The sequence below is a fragment of the Syzygium oleosum genome, unplaced genomic scaffold (genome assembly GCF_021117445.2).
Source record: "Syzygium oleosum isolate NSW1041296 unplaced genomic scaffold, Sole_v2.1 Sole_v2.16, whole genome shotgun sequence".
Lineage (NCBI taxonomy): Eukaryota > Viridiplantae > Streptophyta > Magnoliopsida > Myrtales > Myrtaceae > Syzygium > Syzygium oleosum.
The window spans coordinates 4,141,862-4,153,290 of NW_026607500.1; positions in this window are offsets into that span (position 1 = coordinate 4,141,862).

Below are 11,429 nucleotides of genomic sequence, written 5' to 3' on the forward strand. Positions count from 1 at the left end.
AATTGAGTTCTAAACTGTTTTGCATTTGTCCCAATTGAATTCATTCAACCAATTTTGGTTGAAAATCGTTGACATGGTTGCTGGCCGTCCTACATGATACGACCGACGTTGACTTGGAAAATTTTTAATAGTATTTTTTTGAATCTTTTATTTATTTATTTTTCCTTTTTTTGTTCTTTCACTTTCTTTTTTTTACCTTCCCTTCTTCCTCTAGTTGTGCGGCGACCAACCTCACCGGTCTTTGGCGACGCTCGCCCCTACCGGCAAGGGTGAGCCTCAAGGACAAGTGCGAAACCTCCTTCTCTATCTCCTCAATCTCCACATTGATATTCCTGCCCTTGTCTTCTAGATCTTTGGCTTTGGTTGACAGAGACTCCATGACACTCTACTTCCATTGTAGCTTTGAAGGAATCAAGGATTTGAGCGAAAACTGGGAATTGGCGCACTCGCGATTGTGGTTTTCTTTGTTGAAATTGTCCGACTCAAGCGATTCGGAGAGCATTACGAAGATGTAGTTGACGGAAGACCAAGAGGCCTTGACGGCAACGGTGGTGGAATCTTCGGATTCTCCTTTGTCGAAGGTGGCATTGTTCCATATATGAAGCTCAAGTGCGTCGAATGCATCTAGGTACTCAAGAACACTCATAAACTGAGGTAACTCGACCTAGAATGTTTTTTTTTTTTTTCATGTTAAGACAAACAGTTTACCTTAAAAACGAAGATACACAAACATGAAAGAGGTTTCTTGCTTAGGTTTTGACTAATTCTTGGTCTATGATTAGTGCAATTAGACGAGTTCTGATTTTGACTGATCTAAATGCCCTGATCCAGCCAATATTACTTCGTTTTCCAAGCCTATGACATGGAAGAATCGTGATGAGCTCCATATTCTCAAAGATTGAGCTTGTGTAATATAGATTTAAGAGTTAATTACACGAAAAACCTCAAACTGATACACATGTGACAATTTTATCCCAAATTATTTTTTTAACCACCAAAAACCCCAAACTGGTATACCTATGGCAAATTTACCCCAAACTAATATTTTGACCACAAAAAACTCCAAACGGGTACACTTGTGATAAATTTACCTTCCGTTAAATTGAATTAATACTATGAAAAATCGCAAACTGGTAAATTTGTTACATATAAAGGAGTAAAATCCTAAACTGGCACACTCATCGACTGCCACGTGTCATCCAACTTAGCAATTTGACGATAAAATTTAATGGAAACTAACAAAACGTAAATTTATCACAGATGTACCAGTTTGAGGTTTTTTTGTAGTATTAACCCTAGATTTAATTATGAAAGTGATACATCTATTACTTTATCCCTTGAACTAATGCGATTGAGATGAGAACAAACATGAGTGAAATTAGCAAAACACGCATGACTGCATCAAACACACTCAAAGGCGCAAATTCAGAGAAAATTCTCTCATAATTACGTCATTAATTAAAAGGATAAATTGAATTACATGAAAATTAGATACCTATTCTACGTTCAACTTGAACTTCCTCAGCCGCCAATCCCTTCTATCAGTAGTTAGATCTCAATCCTTAGATATGAAAAGCTTCTAACAATTTATTAACCCAAGTGACCAAGATCTTCGTGCATGCCATGTTTATTTAATTTTTCCCAAATTACCAATGTTCTATATTGGAAAGTTCGGCGTAAGTCTTTTCTGGTCGGCTTGGGAAACTCTTTCTCCAGGCCAAAGCTCAGCAGAATTGACTAAAGGGATCAAACAAGCAGTGAAGACCCATTTGGCACAAACTTGATCTTATGTAGTGCAAAAGAAGGCCAGTTGAGATATGAAGGATATATCATGATGAATAGTTGACGGTCTTTTAAATATAACGCTGTATTTATCTTTAAAAATAATAGATGTTGGTCCATACAAGAATTTGCTCACTGTCAATAGTAATTTAGCGGATTTTAAGGTGCGTAACAATCCTCTCATTATCTCCTTAATTAATGAGAGCCAAGTTAACTTTCGTTAACTACTAGCTATGTAGCCTGTGCTTTGCGAGTGCATATTACATTTTTTACATTGTCACCATGTTATTTATTAAAACCCCATCTCTTTCACTTGTAATTTCGTGATGAGGATTGGGTTACAAAGAAATGTCCTATTACATCCAAACTCTAGGTTTTGCACTGAAAGTATTTTAATTGTATAAAGGCAACTTCTTAGTAATAGGGATTTGTAAAGAGTTCGATCATCTCGTTATTGGGGCTGGGCTTGAACGTCCTTGATCCCCCGTCTTCTTTTGCATGAGATTTTCATACTAAATAGTGACACCAAGAAGCTAATCGTCATTGAGATGAAGTCACATTATTTTAGGCAGAACAATGCCGACTCATGACAGCATTAACAAATGTAACCACAATTACAAAATGACAGAGATACGCAGGTTCCAGTTGCCTTTGGGCCGAACTTCCCAGTACACAAACTCTTGCACTGCGTCGGAACGCACACTGTTTTCGTAGGAGTAGAATATATGCATCTGTATGCTCTCACCATCGTCACCTCATTGCCTGCATCCCAAGAGAGAAAAAAAGAAGACTGCACAAGTCAAATTTCAATTCTTTGAGATGATTTATAACTGTCAGTATTATATGTCTAAGACACCATACACTACAAAAAAACATTTTTTTCCAACGAAATTTCCAACGAAAAATTGGGAAAAATTCGTTGGAAAACGAATTTCCAACGAATTTTCCAACGAAAAAAAATTCGTTGGTAATTCTTCGTCGCAAATTTTTCCAACGAAAAATTTCAATTTTCGTTGGAAATTTGCGACAAAATTTTTTTCGTTGGAAAATTCAACGAAAAATTTGGAAATCCAATGAAATTTTTTCATTGGAAAATTCAACAAAAAAACAACTTTTTTGGAAATCCAACGAAATTTTTTTCGTTGGAAAATTCAACAAAAAAACAACTTTTTTCCAACGAAAAATTTGGAAATCCAACGAAATTTTTTTTTGGTCAAAAAATCGTGACAAAATTAATTTCGTCGTGACAAAAATCGTGCGGGCGAGGGCCAGCCTCGTCGCCGGCAAGCTCGGCCCTCGCCATGACCGGCGAGGGCCAGCCTCGTCGCCGGTGAGCTCGAGGTCGCCCAAATCTGGGCGACCTCGAGCTTGCCGGCCATGGCGAGCGTTCTGGGCAAGCTCGAGGTCGCCCAGATCTGGCCGAGTTCTGGGCTACCTCGAGCTCGCCGGCCATGGCGAGCTCGGCCCTCGCCATGGCCGGCGAGGCCCATCCTCGTCGCCGGAGAGCTCGAGCTCGCCCAGAACTCGCCCAGATCTGGGCGAGCTCGAGCTTGCCCGCCATGGCGAGGGCCTGGCTCACGGCGGTCGCGCTCGGCCTCGTCGCCGCTAACGCAACGGACACCGCCCCCTTCATCGGCCGGATGCTCGGTGGCGGCGGGGGGAGCTTGGGCCCGGCGGTGGAGCGGTGCCTCGGGCCGAGTGCCGGCCCGACGCGGACGCGGTGGAGCGGTGGAGGCGTCGATCGCGAGAGAGAGAGAGAGAGAGAGAGAGAGAGAGAGAGAGAGAGAGAGAGAGAGAGAGAGAGAGAGAGAGAGAGAGAGAGAGAGAGAGAGAGAGAGAGAATGTGGAAATTGAGAATCGTTGTGGGAATAATGAGCGCGAAAATATTGAATAAGGAAGGAGTAGGGTTTTCGTTGCAAAATTCGTGGGAAATTTCCCACGAATTTTGCAACGAAAATTGTACACACTAAAATAATTACCTATAAAATTGAAATTCGTGGGAAAATTCGTTGGAAATTTCCAACGAATTTTCCCACGAATTTAAAAAATGCCGAACAATACCGGGTTTTTTTGAATTCGTCGCAAAATTTGTTGGAAATTTCCAACGAAAAATTTTTCGTCGCAAAATTCGTTGGAAATTTCCAACGAATTTTCCCGCGAATTTAAAAAATGCCGAACAATACCGGGTTTTTTTGAATTCGTTGCAAAATTCGTTGGAAATTTCCAACGAAAAATTTTTCGTCGCTAATTTCGTTTCCAACGAAAAATTTTTCGTCTCTAATTTCCAACGAATTTTGCGACGAAAAATTTTTCGTCGCTAATTTCCGACGAATTTTACTTTTCGTTGGAAAATTTGTCGTAAATTTGCGACGAAAATTTTTTCGTCGCAAATTTTCGTGGCAAAAATCCAGTTTTTTTGTAGTGATAGTTATATCTCCGCACGAATTATATAAAAAAATGAGCGAATATGATTTACCAAAGCTTAACAATAGAAAGAGGACCAGGAAAGACAGGCTGAAGCTCTTCATCTTTTGGATCTTCTGAAGGATACTGTGGATGCTGCAAGTTTTCAGTACGTGCAGGGATACAGGCTGGGCAAGTAAGGATTATGGGGTTATATAGTCATTCATGTCTCTCTGTATTAGGCAATATATCCGTTAGCCATTCTCAATTTTTAATTTAGGAGACTATGGGGTATGCAATTTAGGAAAGCAATATAGTCATTCATGTCTCTCTGTATTAGGCAATATATCCGTTAGCCATTCTCAATTTTTAATTTAGGAAAGCATTAGATTTTGAGTTGTCATTATTGAGCTATTATGAATAAGAAAAAGGATTATACCATGAAAAAGCCTAAACTAGTATACCTGTGACAAATTTACTCTTCGTTAGTTTTAATTACACTGGATTAATACTACAAAAAATCATAAACTGGTACACCTGTGACAAATGGAGGGTAAAACTCCAAATTGGTATACCTGTCAACTGCCATATGTCATATAACTCAGCAATTTGACAGTAAAATTTAACGGAGGGTAAATTTGTCACAGGTGTACCAGTTTGGAGTTTTTCGCGGTCAAAAAAATTGTTTGGGGTTAATTTGTCACAGGTGTACCAGTTTGGAGCTTTTCGCAGTATTAACCCTAAAAAAATATCTAGATTTGCAACTCTATATTCGTCATGGCATATTGCATATATTTGCAAGAAATTAAAAAAATTTCCAAGATGAGTTCACAAGCTAGAATAAATGTTTTTTTTTTGGTAAGTAGAATAAATGTTTTCATGGTTCTTACTAGTGAAAAAAAAAGTGCACAAATAATTCTATCTAGAAAATGAAAAAGAATCAATAAAGAAAGAGAATGTGTTGCCTTAAGTGAATTTAAATGGGAAAATTACCAATCAGTTCTAAATCTATTGTACGGTATTGACAATTCGATGCGAGACCATCTGATTCTATGAAACATTCCTTAAGTTTCGAATCGATGACATCAACGAGTCTAGCACAATCGATGATCATCCAAGCCAAAACTGACTTTGGTTATAACTTGTTTCGTTGGGATAAAATAAAGTTGTCAATGATGAGACTATCGACCTTGACTTTGGTTATAACTTGCTTCGTTGGGACAAAAAATAAAATTGTCAATGATGAGACTATCGACCAAGTTACCGATTAAAGGAGTTGTTAATTCTTGACTTAGCCGATTCAATATCGTTTCACCAAGATTAATTGCAGATTTCAATGTGGACCAATAACATATCGATGGGAGGATGTTCCAAGCAAATTCCTATGACATTTGCTGATTTATTGAGATAATTATCCTATGGTCAAAGATAATGGACGAATTTTGGAAGATGAACCACATAGGCTGTTGAGTCAAGTTTACAAGTCTCCATGTCATTAATACGTTTTCTAGTTACTGGGACTTTAATTCCTTTTAGCTCCTGAGTCCTTAAATGTTTGGGTAGTTCCCATGTCTTTTAATATTTGGTTATTTCCTATGTATTAGTTCCACTATATAAAGAGGCAAATTCTCTGTTGTAATGTGGAGAAGACTCATTGAATGAAAATATAGCAGATTTTCTTCTACGTGAGCGAATATCTTTGGAGAGTAGATAACTCCTATATCGATATCTTTATCCTTGGAGATTAGATTACTCCACGATGGTGAACCAAGAAATGCTTTATCCTTGGCTAGTGGTAATTCTTTAGGCCTTGGTGGTGTGTCACACCTCGAACCCCATTGAGCTCGCAACATACCTCTTTGGTAAATTATCGCGACGTCCCAGGATGTCGCCGACTCCACACCAACCAGAGATAAAGCACTAGCGAAAGCAACAAACACCCGGACAATATTTAACTAGGGGTAAAAGGGAGAATATACATCCATTACCAATTCAAACTTATACAATACACACCACTTACAATCCTTAATAATATACACGCACACCGAGCTTCTAAGGTTTACACCACCGATATAAAAAAGGACCAGTAGTCTGGGTATACTCTAACTCAAAAAATGAGACACTTCAAAAGGTTTATCCTACCCCTAAACTAACCCCTACGCCCTCTAGTCGGTGTCCACTCCGAGTCAGTCTCCTCGGAACCCGAATCTGACTCCCCTTGGGCAACCTACTCCTCGGAAGACTTCGAATCTGCCTTAATCTCGATCGGATTGTCTTCATCGCCTGACTCTAACGGAACCTCAATTCGCTCTTTCGCTTCAGACTCCTTCCCTGGTTCTTCCTCTGGCTCATCTTCTGGTTCTTCCTCTAGTGCCTCCTCTAGCTCTTCTTCGGGTTCCTTCTCTGGCATTGCACCTAGATCCACATCCATCGGATCATACCCTGCCTGTAATTCTTTCGGCTCCGGATCAGGCTCAGCCACTGAAGGTTCGAGTGCTGCAAATACAGGCTAATGTCCTGACTGTGCAAGGCTAGTATCTAGACTAGTCATCTCACCGTCAGGAGGGGGTATGGCCGACGGATCCCAATCTCCTACTCCGTCAAACGGGACATCAAAGCCTCAAACAGGACCAAACTCGTCCATGCCATCTCGGAAACACCAGGAGGTATAAGTGTGGGCTTTCCAAAGGGGTTGTCCTATATCTACCCAGACTACTGTAGTATGCTTGATCCTAGTGATATTATCATCTATCGGATACTCTACAACTACATGGTCGGTGTGCATGGGTATACCAAAACGCTGAGGCGGTGGCGGTGGAAGATTCATGGTCCAGGCCAGGGTTTTGAAATGGTTTGGTTAAACAACCATGAGACACATCTCAGTAAGTAAATACCCTAAACCCCACCTAGGCTAACACGTACCTCTAGACAAGTCCAAACACAATAACACTCAACAACCAAATAACAGGCACACAATTGCACTTACCTGGGCTTTTAATGCGCACAATCTACACGTTAGTCTCAATTACACAAATTCCAACCACATGCACATTCCAAATAAATTTTCATGCCCAGAGACAAAAGTCAGACGTATGGCATTTCCAATTCTGCATTACACACACTCGTTCACGTCTCACCACACTATTCTCATTAAACTTGTCAACGACCCGCGTAATTACGCCTCAAATCCACTTTCAATCCACGGTTCACATACGACCGTCTCAATTCACAACACTCCTTAGCCTGCGTTACAATACACGCCTCAGGCTATGTCTTTTGCCCGTATTACAGTACACGCCTCAGGCTCAACATCCTCCACCTATGGCACAACCCGCGTTAACGTACACGCCTCAGGTTGGCTGTCTTCTGGCAATATCGAGTATCATCCCGTGTTAAAGTACACACTTCAGGACGGCTCAATTCCCCGCGTTACACTACACGCCTCAGGGATTTTCGTGATCACACGCACGACATTTCACATAAATTTTTCACCCGTTTGCTCGTTTGAACATCATACGAACATGCTCGATTGACACACCAATATGCCAAATTACCAACCGATCCAATGCAGTCCACGCACGCATCGAACCTCACGCGTTTCACATGCTCAATTGGCACACAAACAAGCCCAATTTGCAGCCAATCCAATTCAGCCCATGTACATATAAACGGGTCCACATTTCAACCAATTAGTCTACAATTCTACGAGCATGCAAGGTCGCCACTAGACCCACAATCACAGCCACTAATATGAGCACAAAATCAACATATTCATATTTATTTCAAGCCACAATAATCACCACAAACCAGCCACGGCACTACACATCAAACCGACACTTTTAGTCCCCAAATCGAACCATACACTCATCATTTCAACCCACGATTTCCAGCACTCAATTCAGCAACCAATCAGCCCCGAAACCATCACAATTTCACCCACAAATCAGCCAAGATCAGTCCCCAATTCAGCCTACCAAAATAACCCCTAAACACCCCCTAATTAACCCCTAAACAGCCACTAATTAACCCGAATCAGTCCCTAATCAGTCCGTCGATACCCGATATCCTAAGTAGAGTTTAGGATGCCACTTACACGAAGTCCTAGGCTAGCTCGGGCAAAAGGGGGAAATGGCAAGCCGGTGGTCTCACGGCAGTGGACGGCGACGGCGGAACGGCGGCAACGGTGGCCGGATGAGCGGCTGGTCTTCCTCGGCTAGGCTGAACTGAATGAAGGTTGGTGATGGTGGTTTCGGTGAAGGAAAAATAGGGGAGAGAGAGAGGGACGTTGAGGCGGTGGTGGCGAGGTCGCGGCATCGTGGGCGACCAAGCGACGACGATCCGGCACGGCGGGTGAGCGGCGGCGACGGCTAGCCTGGATGGCTAGCCACGGTCATGGTGGGATGGGCAAGGCTCGGTCGAGAGGGAGAGTGAGGGAGAGAGATAGCCGAGAGAGTGAGAGAATGAGGGGGAGAGAGAGAAAATGGAAAGAAATACCAATGGCACCAATAATTGGTGTCTAGCCCCCTACAAAATGACCATCCTACCCTCATCTCTAATTTCAAATCAACGGTCACGATTAAACCTTATCCTAAGATCGACGGCCAAGATTAATCATTACCAAAAATATCCAAGGGCAAAATTGGAATTTCACAAAATTTCCAATGGCAAAATTATCCAAAAATTTTATCTTTAAAGTTGGTGTGAAATGACCAAAATGCCCCTCTCAACATTATACTTGGCCTTAACAAAGTCCCAGGGGTAAAACAGTCATTTTCCATTTCTTGCTGAAATTCGAATTTTCTGAAGAATCCGGACAATTTTGAGGTTGACCGAGCTAATAACAACATCGTCCAATTATCCTGTCGTGACCTTTATAATTTCCAATCCCAAACTTAGTCTCTAATTAATGTCTAAATTTAAAAAACGTAACTTGAGCGTATCTCAAACTAACAGGTGGCTTTCGGGAATTTCGCGTATTCGACCCATGGTCGATACTGAATCAAGCCACATTTAAGTTCACTCGGATCGTGATGACCTCGGTGGTCACGTAATCTCGAGGATCGATCGCTAGTTCCGACGGGCGCAATTGTTTGGTATAGGTTTAGGGTCATTCGTCAACTCATCTCGTGGTCAGGCGGAATCACCCGCGATCCACTTGTATGACCGCGGCAAATTGATCCCTAACTATCTTTGGATCGGCCTACATTGGCTCAAAATGTCACCTCGACAATTTTTATAGTCAAAAGTCGGTTCACGATCGAGTTTCTTTGATCGCGCGAATTTAAATCCCTAATTAGCCATTCCCTATTGGTTAGTATCCCAGGAGTGATCGGTTCCGGGTGAGATCTAACTACAAGCACGTCCATAAAATCATCTATTTCATAAATCCCAAGTGGGTCAGATTTCAGAATGTCACTTGGTGAGCTTCTCTTATCCTGAAGTCATGTATCTTGGGCGGGTGGCTTGTCTTTAAGCCTTGGTGGTGAACTTCGTCGATCCTTATCCTCACCCTTGGTTGGTTGCGTGTCCTTTATACCTTGGTTGATAATCGTGTTCTATGATATGTCCGTATATTACCCATCAACAACCATCCCACATACACATCCATCCATACAAGTAATCTATAAACCCCTTTTCCGAAATCACTCATCCACGCATTCATCACAATCTTTTTAAACAGGAACAAAGAAATCAGTTATCCATTATCCATCCTCTGCCTCGAAGAACCGAGCTGCTGGGAGTGAAGCAAATGAATGAGTGGCCAAGCTGAGAAGCTAGCGTCTTGTCTTATGGACGATTGAAGAGAGCTAACGAACCAAAATAAACCCAAACCAACAAGCAATTATCCAAGGGAAAAGCAGGGAAAGTTTGTTGATTCAAGGAACAAGGTTTCAGGGAGGTTACGACAGATTGGGGAAGGAATGAAAATTAGAGTTCTTCTTTTGGGGTTAGGGTTTAAGGAACATGGTTTGCTATTGGGAAAAAAAAAAGGACACAAGTGATAGAAAGGATGGAAAGGGAAAAGAGATTTAAGGGGGGGGGGATTGGGGGTGTTGGTAGGGTTTTGATTAGGGTTTAAGGTAAAAGAACAAACCATAGCTACACGAGCGGTAGAGAGAAGCTGCACGAGTGGTAGAGAGGACCTACCAACTATTGGCAGAAATGTTACGAGAGACTACACAAAGTTGATTGCGATTCTACTTCGTGAACTTATTCGAGTTTCGAGTAGTTCAATTTTTTCTCTTCTCTTGTACTATTTCTTCTAGTTTCCATCACATTGTTGATGCAAGGATGAAAATTGATGACATTATTTACCAAAATGATGAAACAATGAATGACAAAAAAAAGAAGAAGTAATTTTTGCAATAAAAAGTTGGTACCGAGGGTCAAATTTGTTATAGGATCATTGACAACAGAATATAAATAGAAGAAAGAGAAAAACGATAGGCCAGAGATCATGCACATGCATGAAGGTTTATATGATACGATAGATAAAGCTCTCTATGCTATGTCTTTATTTTTAGGGGTCAGAATGGTCCGAGTTGGGCCGGTCCAGCACCTAACCCAAGGACTAATCTGAACAGTGTTGGTCCCCATTTTTTGAGATTAAGGATTGATCTTGTTGAGCCTAGGACCAAGGACCGAACAAACCTTATGGGTCGAGTCTGGTTCTAGAGTTAACCCATGACCAACAGACTATTTTTTTTTTTTTCATATTTTGTATTCCTTGAAAAGACAAACATACTATTTCAAATTACATATCCATTAACATTGCGGCATTAAGCAACCAAACTATAATACCAGTACATGTCAAATATAAATATAAGATAAGGTAAGAACATTAATTTCAAAGTTGCTAAAAGCAACAAATCATGAAAACGAACACGTGAAATACAATTAAACAATAAGAAGTTCAAAATATGTAATATAAACCATGAATTACAACTTCATATCTTGTTCATTCTTAAATGATCGCTTTAACTTCCAAACCCCTGAAAACAAAACAAACAGTTATGAATCAGGTGTAAAACCAATGGGCAATGCTTGGTTACAATTTCGAAAACAACACATCTAATTAATACTTAATAAAGTATGTTTGTCTAGCTGAGGTGTGCTCGTGAGGCAAGCGAGGAGAGTCCAGAGGCGAGTAGTGAGGCGAGTGAACAGAGGCGAGCGGCTAGACGAGCAAGATGAGTAAAGAGAGGCGGGGTGAGGCGAGAGGCCGACACAGGTGAGCGAGGCCG